At 36.7% G+C, this 12987-nt stretch overlaps 1 non-coding gene across 1 annotated transcript; it reads left to right on the forward strand.

Annotated features, from left to right (window-relative positions):
* Window positions 1-4296: 4296 nt before the first annotated feature.
* Window positions 4297-4370, forward strand: Trnaa-cgc. The gene has a single exon. It is a non-coding gene; the product is annotated as a tRNA-Ala (tRNA).
* Window positions 4371-12987: the final 8617 nt, after the last annotated feature.

Raw genomic sequence — 12987 nt, forward strand, 5'->3', positions numbered from 1 at the left:
CACACATATATACAATACAGGTAAAAGAAATAATTGTCCTAAGGGCAAACACATGAAGGGAATATACATTTCTTTGCACACAAGTAAAAATGTAACCCCCCTCCCCCCCCATGGTCAGCAAATGTTATCCGTGGATTTGGCTATTCGCAGCCATTTTGAGACCCCCGAATTCTAAGGGCTATTTATTCACTCTTCATTTTCATTACTCTTACACTTCACAACTGTATTGTTCTTACCAATCCTGATTATACAGTACAGGTATATGAAAAAATTAAGTGTTGGGAATTGTTTGAATCTTTTTTATCATTATGGACCCAGTGATCACCCTGTGACTGGAAACTATTAAACCTATGTAATGAAATTTTAACTGTGATGAAAAGATCCCAAGAAAAATGCCCAGAGTTCACTGACTGGAGATGGCTCTTGCACCAAGACAACATGCCCATACTATTTTTACTTGTCAAGAAACTATCAGTAAATTAGACACTGAACTGATAGCCCAAATTATTTCAAGATGGTGAGATTTACTGTATGCTGATATATCATAGTAAGATCTGAATTGTGTTTTTTAATTAGAATTATGGTCTTTTGACCATGGCTTTAAGGAGGTTTTGCCCACCAGTAGGGTTAACTTAGTCATCCACAACATTTGTTTTCATGTATTTATAACTAACGTGCCAGTACAGTAAATCAGGCTACAAGATTTCTTCATCTTGGTTGAAACTACTGTTAGATAGTGTTGAATAAGACAGTTAAGTTTTACCACAATGTACACAACACCCCGAATCAATAATAATAATAATAATCCTAAATTCACTGTTCACACTAAGTCCTCATGATATGGTACAGTACTCATTCCTCCGACACAATCCACATCAGACCAAATCCCTGTGCTGTTTTCCTAAACGATTATTTACATGTGATTAAATTGTAATGCATCTCCATTATTCATTATACACTCATCATAATGGAATGGTCTGCTCAACCACATTCTTTACTTCCAATTTTTCGTTAACTCATTCATCAATACAGTAAACCCTCGATAACTCGGCACATATGGGGCTCTGGCCTTGTCGAGTTATCCCTAATTCCAACTTATCGAGGCATTTCCCCTTCTTACAAAAATACAACAATATCAAATTATCAACCCATATATGTGTACATGTAATTACTAAATGTAAAAAAGTAACACCATTACTGCAGGCAATGAATAAAGCATCATAGTAGGTAACACATATGCATGGTAGGTGACTCAGAGGCATGGTAGGTGACACAGAGGCATGGTAGGTGATGCAGGTGGCCAGATATGCCGAGATTTTCCCTGATAATTTTATATATCTCGACATTTCCCGACTTATACTATAATACATTCCAAGACCATGTCCATGCCGAGTTATATGAAATTCCGAGTTATCAAATGCCGAGTTATCGAGGGTTTACTGTAATTTTCATAACCTTGACAGTGTGGAATCCCTGTTGATAATTATCCCTTTGGGCATATATTTCAACCACTATCGTGTGTATAATTATACCTGCCAATTATATTTTATTTCCATGATAGGTGGATGCAGGTGAGGTAAAATTCCTTGCCATATATGACGTACCAACCCCCCAGATTTAGACGCATTCATCATAGATTTGTTCTTGACATGAAAGGATCTCAATACTACACTGTATAATCCTTTCAGGCATTTTATGTGGCCTGTAAGGTTAAGAAGAACAGGTTCTTTGTGATCCCCAGCCCCCGTTTTATTATTTAGTTGTACAATACGCACACTCGTGGATTTAATGTACTGTTTACATCGAACACAGTGACCTGCAGTGTAGGTTTCCATAAATCAAAATATATTTCATGAATTTACATTTAGATTTACTATTGTAAAGAATGTTTTTTCTTGTTTAGGAGTGGAAAATAACAGCAAAATACGTAATCACAGTACTGTATGACAAATAGCGATTGGTACCTATTATGAAAGGAATTTTTTCCCAGACAAATGGTACAGGTTTTACCGGTGTTCCAAAACACAGAAATTATGTAAATTGTTTAGGAAATTGAAGGTCAGTATATCTGTTGACTTATATTATATTAAGACCATGGTAGGTTGTATGTATTAACTATTTATTGTATTGTTAAAAGAATGTCACATATGCATTTTATATTCTAAAGACAATGTGATCTGTAAATGTTGATGCCTAATTTCTTACAATATTTTGTGAATGTGACTTAAAAGTGTTGCATCTTTCATAAAGGAACTCTTAGAACTTTTTTCTCTCATAATTACAAACACAACAGAGACTGCTTGAAAGTACAGTATACATAGTCTGGATTTACGCGGATTTCCTTTACGCATTTGGTCATTTACGCGGCACCTGGCCAGACCGGCAATTATTAGTTACGCGGTACATTCCATCATTTACACGGGAAGCGGCGCGGTCAGGGTGCACACTAGGTAGCCCAGTCAACAAAACATTACCGAGTTCTTCACCCGCCACCCACCACAGCCGGCCCAAGTCAGTGATAGTGAGGATATGGACTTTGAGGGGTTTGACAAAGAGGCCCTGCAAGCCTCTGTGGTGGATAGTGATACAATTGATACAAGTGATACTGGTGAGGGCCAATAATTTGCCCTCTGCCTCGGAACCAACCCCCCATCCCCGTGTGACCAGCCATCTCTTCCACTAACATAAGTGTTAAAAACCTAATATTATTGATATTTCTCTTAAATATTAATTGTGTGTGCATACCATCATAAAATTAAGATGTTATTTTTACTACAACGTACGTATTGTGTCGGAAAAAGGGTAGTCTGGGGCTGGCCCAGTCTCTATTTCAATTAATCCCATATGTTGTTATTTCGTTTACCCGTTTCTCGTTTTACGCGGACCTCCACGGGTTCAATTGACCGCGTAAATCCAGACTATACTGTACAGTAGTCTCAGTATCGAATATAAGTACCGGTATATTTGTTTTCAAGTACAGTAACCGTGCCATATGTAGAAGGGATTTTCTTTAACAATTATGCATACATATATTGTACACTGTACAGTAATTACAGTAATGATCAAAATTTAATGTTTTTGTTCAGGTACTGTACAGTTGCAGACAAGATTCCCTAAACACATGGCACTCTCTGGCATCTACAGTACTTCTGGATCATATATATAATTTTTTTTTTCTAATAATCACAAAATGGAAAAAAAAAATTTTCCTTAAAGAAAAACCTGAGGAAATACATACCCTGTACATAAAAATTCCAATCCTATCACCTAATGATCCTAAAGTACTTACCTGCCAGATTCTGCCAGGTATCCCAGGAATTTTGTCTGAAACTGTACATGGTACATAATTGTATGTTGCTGCAATGTAGAGGTTCTCAACAAATTAAGACTGGTTGCTTTAACTGGAAATCTTGAAATACAATGTCTTCAAAATTTGTTGTACTGTACATATGTAAACTTTTCTGGAATGTCACTTCTGTTAATATCCTTATGTAAAATTAAAAAATCATTACTAACTAGTATGATGTACTTTTTGTAAATACTGTACAGTAATGCAAAATAAAGAAGAGTATACAGGTAATATAGGTAGGTAGATTAAGAGCTACAAAGTAAAATATTAGGTGCATGAAGAGGGTGTTGGTGAGTGATGCAACACTGATGATACTCACTTGTCAACTGATTATAAACATTCCAGAGTAAACAGGTTGTAAACAAGGTGCCGAATTCACCATTTATTGTCAGAATTAATACTGTTGGGAAGAGAAAATAAATTAATACTGTATGTACTAATGACTGTGATCTGCTTGTTTATGTGGTGAAGCTTCAAAGAATTCTGCTATGGATGTAAGCTTAAGAAGACATTGTGATTACTGTCATTCATCTCGAAGATCAACCTTGTGGCTAACTTTGAATCTGGATTTTTAGGATCACTTGAAGAATCTCCACTCCAGCATATTTTTCAAGATTAATCACCCTAATGCTAACCTAATCTAACCTTACTTAACCTAAACTAACCTCATTCCCCAAATAGCACGAGGGTGGTTAATCTTTAGGTGAAATAAGGTGAGATGGAGGTTCTTCAGGTGATCCAAATATTACTTCTGAATATGATCTTTATGAAATGTGAATTACTGTTCCCAGTACATGTTTTGAGGGCCTAAAATTGATACATTTCCCATCCAATTTTAGTTGATCATAATTCATGTTTCAGTTCACCTAAAAAATCTCCAACCCACCCTAATGCTATTTAGGAGGATGAGGTTAGGTTAGGTTTGTGAACGGGTGGTTAATCTTGGGCAACCTGTGGTGTAATGGTCAGCATGTTTGCCTCGCAAGCGAGAGGACCCGGGTTCGATCCCCGGGCAGGGTGAAACTATGGGTAAGTTTCTTTATGCCATTTGCCTCAGTCTACCCAGCAGTAATTGGGAAACCTGGATGTTAATTGATTTGTGGATCGTATTCTGGGGTAATGGTTAGCCAGTGCAGTTGACAAGTTGTCCGGTCTTCTCGGACTATTCCTTGACACTGGGTTATGCAACTCGTTAACTTAGGGTGTGGTTGTTGTGTTGGCGACAGCTTCTACACCTTAAACAAATTCACGCCTTGGTGGCCCTTGGGCTGGCCATCCTCGTCACATGAGGGGCAACCATTATTATTAGGTAAAATAAGCTGGTTTGGAGATTTTTCAGGTGATCCCATGTTTCGTAACCAGTACAGAATTTAAGTGTGATATTTTTCATTACATTAAAAGGATCTCTTTTTTTTTTATAATAATCAAGGCTTCTCGGCCTGTTTCTGTGCAGTTTTGTGGCTGGCTATTGAGTGTTGGTGAGATTCGCACAGACGTAGGCTGAGTTGGCTTGAGCATGCATACTTGTACAGAGAAATGAGGAGACTAATTGGGTCAAGGCATGAGTTTGAATGTGGAGGGGAGGAGAGCTAGTGATGGCCATGAATGACAAGGGGAAAGGTTGTAGGAAATTACCTCTGAGAAAACCTGATTAGACAGACCTCGCAGTTTAGTGAGCTACCATCAGGTAATCACTGCTAGCCCACGCAAGCATGAAAAATGGCCATTAAACACAGTGATGATGATAATGATAACTATTTAGTAAATCCAATCCTTCCTACAAGGACACCTCTTCACTAAGTGATTAAGCAGTGGGTCACTTCTTGAAAGCAGAGTGTTGTGTACTTTTACCAAAAAGCTCTATTTAAGTACTATAAAAAAAATTTTTTTAACGAGTTATTGATTTTTTATATATACCTGTACTTTACGGTATATATAATAAATAACCTTTAAATATTATGAAATAAATTTTATACAGTATGTAGTGTATATCAGTCATATGGTCATACAGTGTGATAATTTTTAGAACAATGTATGTCAACTGAAAAATATCAGTACTGTTCTGTACTGTACACCTTCATGGGGTTCTGTTGTCTGATGGTATGGATGAAGATATACTGTACATCAACTTCATCATGCACAGTTCACTCTGGATGAAGGAGTTATGGCCTCCAGTTGACATTTTGATAGATACAACAAATAACACAATCTGAATTGAGGTTTCATAATTTATTCCTACACAAGAATTACTTTTATAAGTTGTTGATAAACATATTGTGCTTTTTTTTTAAATAACATAAAAAATTGTTCTTTGACCTTATTCTGGCATGAGTAGAGTGCATGACTGGTTGTAATGTGAGGAATATAAGGAAAAACATGGACATCTGCCTCCATTAATTCGTCGTATATATTCTTTGCATTTAATCTTTATTTGTGCTTATACTGTATAATTTTGCCGAAGCTTTAAAATTACTTATATAATACAGAGATGCTTGAGATATTTGACATTATTAAGAACACTGGTAATGACCGTTATATGATGGATCTATATACAATCGATCAGTTTTATTATGTTAAAAAAATAACCCCATTTATTGTACTGTACTGTACTGTACTGCAATGCGATGGCTAAGATCAGTTTTATGCTAGTAATGATACAATTTTCTTATTATGTTACTGTAGGTAAATGCATGGTTTGTATAATTTGTTTATCACTGTGTCTGTCACCATTTTCAAATTAGACTAAAAGATGTTTATTTTGATCGTACGTTTGGCAACGGACAAGAAGCACGGGGAGTAAGTTACTGGGTCGGCCGGTGTAGTAAAGCGTCGCTTGTCCCTACCATATATCACTGGATTTACTGTGTATTACGTTTATTGACACGTACATAGTGCTTAATAGTGATTAAGCATGGCATCTAAAGCAAGTGGTGTTGTGAAGAGAAAGCATGTACAGTACAATCAAAGACAAAAGTTGTGTAGCGGTTTTGTCCGAAGATTAGCCCTTCGGAATATGTTTTCACCAAATTTCATGACATGACTTTTGTCTTTCATATTTATCTGTTGTGCAGAAACTTAAGTTAATAATGAAGTTAGAGTCTGGTGTGTTCGTGGCTCGAAACTGTGATGAATATGGTGTGAAGAAACAAACTGTCATACGTAAGGCCAAGGATAAACCTACCACATTTGCAATGTAGTATGATGTTGATGGTGCCAGTAAGGCTAGTGCAAGGAAACATATGTAAGTGCCGAAGGATAAAGAGCTGGAAGAAGCATGGTACAAATGGTTTGTTCAGCAGCGTGATTGTGGGGTTAAAGTTCGTGGCGTGGAGATAGCTGAAGCACTAATAAGCAGGCTCAGTATTTGGGTATTCCATTCAAAACTGGTGATGGATAGCTGTGGAGGTTCCGGAATCGCCATGGCATATGTAACAGGAAGTTGTATGGTGAGACTGGGAGTGTTCAAGCCCAAGAAGTTGAGCCATTTAGGCAGAAGTTAAACCAACTCATCAAGGACGAGGGGCTGAACTTGGCACAAATTTATAATGCTGATGAGACAAGGTTATTTTGATGGTCACTCCCCAACAACACCCAAGCCTTTCATCATGAAGCATCCACATCCGTCCACAAAGTGAGTAGGGGCTCATTTCTGCATTATGTTGTGCTAATGCTAATGGTATACACCGCTTAAAGTTAGCTGTCATTGGCAAGTCTATGGGCCCACGAGTGCTAAAGGATTGTATGTGCCAGTTGCCAGTTATCTACGGTACTACGGTTCCAAGAATGCATGGTTTAATCATGAGGTCTTCAGTGACTGTTTTTTAAAGCACTTCATCCCTGACGCATGCAAATACCAAGAAGAGGTTATGAAGCTGGATTCTGAAGAGTTCAAAGCAATTCTGCTGAACGATAATGCGCCAGCTCACCCTAGTGCCGAGAAACTGGTCAGCAGTGATGGTAAAATTCGTGCCCTGTTTCTGCCGCCCAACACTACGTTTATTATTCAGCCTATAGACCAGGGAGTTATTGTGGCATGCAAGAGGCTGTACCAGAGGAGGTACCTGGATGATGATGATGTGAATGACACGAGGGCAACGTACATTAGCCAACATCAAGAAATACGATTTGAAATCAGCCATATTTAACTTTGCTGCTTCGTGGAAGGACGTCAAGATATCCACCTTAGCTAGCAGCTGGAAGAAACTTCCTCTTTATACTGAGCTTGAACCTAACTTTGAGGGATTTAAGGTAATGGATTTTCATCAAATATTACACCTTGGTGGAGAAAAAAATATAACCATGGAGAATGTGGAGACGTGGTTGGAGGAGAATGGGGGTGATCCTGGTTACCGGATGCTTTTGGCTGAGGAGATTACCGATGCTGCCCGTGCTGTTGACAAAGAGGATGGCGACACGGAGAGCAGTGATGAAGAGGAGTCGTGTGTGAAGATGCCTACCATTAAGTTGTCCTTTGTACAAGAGTCAGTCGACAACTTCTTAACTAATATTGACACCACATCCTGTCCTCAAATGCACCTCTATTATGAACACTTTCGGACTTCTAGAGAACTTATTATAAGGAAGCAGTACAACACAGGGAAGCAACTTAAGCTGGACTCCTCCTTCAAGTCAGTTACTTGTGCCCCTCCTGCCTTCCAGCCAAGCCAAACCGAATGAGCATCCCTGCCCCTCTGACTCGGAATAATAAGTTGTTCTCTGTCCCCACTATACGATCATGGCAACATAAACTCATCTATCCACTGCATAGGGTAAGTGAAACTACATTAGTACTGTATTTTTGGTGTTTCTTATATCATTTATTATTCACCAGAAGATTCGGATAATTGGCTTTTTCGGACAGGTGGTTCCCCCCTTTAGTCCGGATCTTCGAGGGTTTGCTGCTGTATATATATATATATATATATATATTATATATATATATATATATATATATATATATATATATATATATATATATATATATATATATATATATATATATATATATATATATATATATATATATATATATATACTATATATATATATATATATATTCTCTATGACCAATTGTGTCTGCATGTAATAGAGTAAAATTATGTACAGTATATACGTACAGTACCTGATATATCAATTTGAAAAATATCAGTAATATCTCTGTTAGCCGGAACAATTGGTGCAGAGCACTTCCGGGAATGAGAGATTTCCAGGTAACAAAACGACCCTCTCGCAGCCAGAAAATATCCCTCATCCCCAGAATTTTCTGAATTTTTCCGAGTAATGGAAAAATTTTCTCAGAATTCCAGAAATTGCACATTACATCATCTCTCGAACCCGGAAAAATATTCCCCATCCTCGGAATTTTCCGGGTACCGAAAAATTGTCACTGAATTTCCGGAAAATTGGCCCGCTTTTCATCTCTCAAACCAGGAAAAAAAAAACCTCTTCCCTGGACTTTTCCAGGTACTGGAAAAATTTTCTCGGAATTTTTCAGAAAATGTATACCTTGGAAAATTTCAATTCAGGCTATCAGAGAGTTCTGGTTAAGGGGGTTTCTGGCTAATGGAGATATTACTGCAGTTCTCAGGTTGGCCAAGTAGAGGGAGGCTGAGATCCCGATGCCGCACCCTCCCCCCTTCCTCTCCCATAATCCACACTAACTCCTGGGGAGATAAGAAATGTTTATTCTATATGTTTATGTGCAGGTAACAAAGTTAAAAAAAAATACATATGCCAACCCCCGCTCTGTTATAAGTCCTCACATGTAGGAAATGTTTATTCCGTTTACGTTTTTGAACTTATAATAATTGTTTTGTTTTTTGCACATTTTGTATGAAAGATTATGTGTGCATGTAACAAGTTAAAAATGAAGAAAATTATGTACGTCTACCCAGTGACAGCTGGGGGGGTCGCAGCTTACTATTGTACACTTACATACCATGTAAGGAAAATTAAAATAAATCTTTAGTTTGTATAAATCTATTGTTTTTGTGTCTATTTATAAATTTCTTATTTATTTACTTATTATTTAATCATTATAGCAGCAGGATATGAAACTTGTTTGGACTCTTAAGGGTCTCTGGAACGGAACCTATTTTTCCCCATAATTTATTAATATAGTTATACAATTGATCACTTAAAGATGGATTTTTGAGGTCCCTAACCCCATCGTATAACGGTCAACACCTGTGTGGTTTTCCATATATAGGTTTTTAGTGCATTGTATAGTTTGTTGTTGCCTTGGATCTTGTGAAGGTTAGGCACCCTGCTTACTTCACCTGATGATTGAGCACCTTGTTGCTAACCTAACCTAACCTCCGTTAATCTCCCACATTTAGCATTAGGGTGTTGTAACATCAGGTGTAATAACCTGGGGTGCCTAATCATCATGAGGTCTGTGATCTCAGTAAAACCTTGAAATACAAGTTAATGGTTACAGTTGCATCAAAATGCCAAACAGAAGTCACAAACAGTCCCAGGACCTATAACAGTAAGATGTAAAGATTATTGAGGTCTTGGAAAATTTAAGTTTATGATGTCTGTTTCTCTGCATTATTTTTTGGTGCTTTTGTGATATTTGTGTTTATATGTGTGTCAAGATGTATACCAACAAAAGATTCTTAAGAGCACTGCCACAAACCTGCTTGATTTCATCCATTTACAGTGTTGTCCATCTTTGAAAACCCAAGTCATGATAGTCGAGTTTTGTTGTGTTTTGCTGTTTCTTCTGTTTGAGTACGGTATTGCTGTTTCTTCTGTTTGAGTACGGTACCTATATAGTTACAGTATATTCCTTCATTGCTAAAAGATGTTGGCAAACAGTTTTCATTTGCAATTGTTATTGGGTCAACATCTCAAGTAGAGGAGATTTTGTATATTGGTGACCGGATAAAATATAAAATAAAACACTTTTATGTTTAGGTTAGGTTAGTGTTGACAAATGATAACCCCGTTGGGGTTTTGTCATGGAACCCTTTTTACTAGAGATTAGTCTTTTCAGGTCACTTTGATAGCTCAGTTGGTCAAGCATTTGTGTCACAAGCAAATGGTCCTGGTTTTATTCCAGGCTGGACTTGGGATTGGGTTCGCTCCCTGTATGCCTTTTTTTTTTTTTTTTTACAATTAATATGTAAACTATCAGATAATTATACCTGCTGATGGTGGAACGGCTCTTTTGTGGAGTAGCATCCTGCCAAGAGAGTGGGGTAACCCACTGGCAACTGAACATGAAGAATTAGGGTATTAGTACCTGCCCAGCCACCCTGCAGTACAGCAGGAAAAGGCTTGTTTACATGAAAGAAAAATACTCACTTTATAGATTATAGTTACATGGTAGACGAAAACAAATAGCATATTATACAAAGGATGAATAGAGGATTGTTTGAAATTGTAAATATAGTACAGTGTAGATACAGTATGATGTATGTTTGTTGATACTAATACAGTAGTATTAATTTATTTGTTTATGGCAGTGATTAAGAGCTTTTTATTAGACTTCAAATTAATGATCTTACATAAGAAAATTACATTCCTCTTCCCATCATTATATGCTAACTTCAAACATTTAAAATTCATTGCAAGATACTCCTCACCCATTGTCTCTCACCACCACACTATGATCTGGGTAACTTTACGTGTAAGGCTTTTGCTTAGCAGATTTTTAATTGGTTCATTTTAATCTTGAATTTTAGCCTCGTACAATACTATTGTCATTTTTCATAAATAAATTGTAAAAAAAATAAATTGGGGGAAATATCAATATTTCTCGTGAAAATTAACCATTTTTTTTAGAGCAGATGACGTACAGTCAGCCCTCGACTTACGACGGGATTAGGGACCGACGACCAAGTTGTAAGTCGAATTGGTCGTAAGTCGAAAATGCAAAAATAATGCATAGAAAATCTAAAATGGGTGTCTCTTTTTCTTCTCAGCACCACAAGAACTCTCACTTTTACGCTTGCCAGCCATTTTAAAGGGAATTACAAACAAAAATTTTGTGAGTACACGGGGCGATCGCCAACGTCGGGACTCGAAAATACGTAATTTGAAAAATATTTTATGCAACTCTTGTTGTCGTATGTCCGAGTGGTCGTAAGTCGAGTAGGTCGTAAGTTGAGGAGTACCTGTACTGTGGAAACAACTGCTTTTATTAATATTTAATGACCATTTAATATAATTACAACTTCCAAAGAGATAAGCAAAATTACCAAAGTGATTTATATACAATAATGTGCTTGTCAAGACACAGTTGGCACTATAGTTATTCAGTCAATAACCAGTCATTTAAATTGAGTAAAGCTGTGAGTGTGTATCTTTTGTTCTAACTTGTGGTGTACTTCATCATATTCACTTGCAATTTAAAATATTGATTTAGACGAATAGCTTCCTAGGTACTGTAGATAAAGATTCATGACACCAAATCGCTGCAGTCCTAGAGGTGCTCACCATGTACAGTACAAGTATCATGTTGTGTCAAAAGTTTGTTTTATTATAAGGTTTAGCAGTTATGGTTTAGCCTCTGAGTAAGATGTAGCTCTGAAGGGGAGTCATAGATGTACTGTAGCTCTAAGGTAGTTTATTTATATACATGGTGTCTCAGAAAAATGTATATGCACTATCTGACAGATTTTCATGGAGATTGAGTAAATGCTTGTACATACTACAACAGCAACAGCAACATTGTGGGAGACTTCACGCATCAGCTAGTGAGGACAGTGTTCCTGCTGTAATAAAAGCATTCACATGATCACCATTAAAGTCTATGTCAGTGCATTTACATTATTTTGAGACACCCTATAGTGTTGTTTATTACTTTATACTGGGTTTTAAGATTGTTGTAGCTATTTACATATGGTGAATATCCCATAGTTAGCAACTTAGATGAATTAGCTGGTCTGTATTTTGTATAAGATTCGATATATGCAGATAACAATATTTTTTTCATAATAACACAAGTTCCTTTCAGTAAATACTGTGATGATATAGTTGACATATGTAGGTCTGTAGAAATAATGAATGTGGACAGTTTAAAAGTGTATCTTGCTGAGGTGTGTGGAAGTTGGTGCAAGGGAAGACTGACAGCCAGATGGTAATTCAGAGTGTATGGAGAGAGCTTTTGGGCAAGGTGGACATGTGGTAGGGGAATACGGTACCACGTGTTGATACATTGTGTCTGACGATATTAATGTTATTATGTTGGCTTCTGGTGATATTTATTTGAAGAGTAAATTGCTTGTACAGTAAATGAAACATGTTTTCATTTTAATAAATATTTTAGTTGAAAATATGTAGTATCATTTGCATAAGTATTTAAGCAATTTACACATTTTTTATTGTTTTGATAACTACAGCATAACCAATTAAATTGTACTGTAATTACATGTAATAAATATTGTAATTTGATTAACACTGAAAGTCTAATGATATAAAACAACTTGATTTAGTAGAATATGCTTACATGTGTAGGCCATGAGGTAGATAACAAGAAAGTGAACTGTGTCATAAGTTATACCATGATACCGTAGAGTGCATTTGATTATGATAAATGGATCACCTGAAGAATCTCCAACCCAGTTTATTTCACCTAAAAATTAACCACCCTAATACTATTTGCGAGGATGAGGTTAGTTTAGGTTAGC

Source organism: Homarus americanus, unplaced genomic scaffold (genome assembly GCF_018991925.1).
Source record: "Homarus americanus isolate GMGI-L3 unplaced genomic scaffold, GMGI_Hamer_2.0 scaffold24260, whole genome shotgun sequence".
NCBI lineage: Eukaryota > Metazoa > Arthropoda > Malacostraca > Decapoda > Nephropidae > Homarus > Homarus americanus.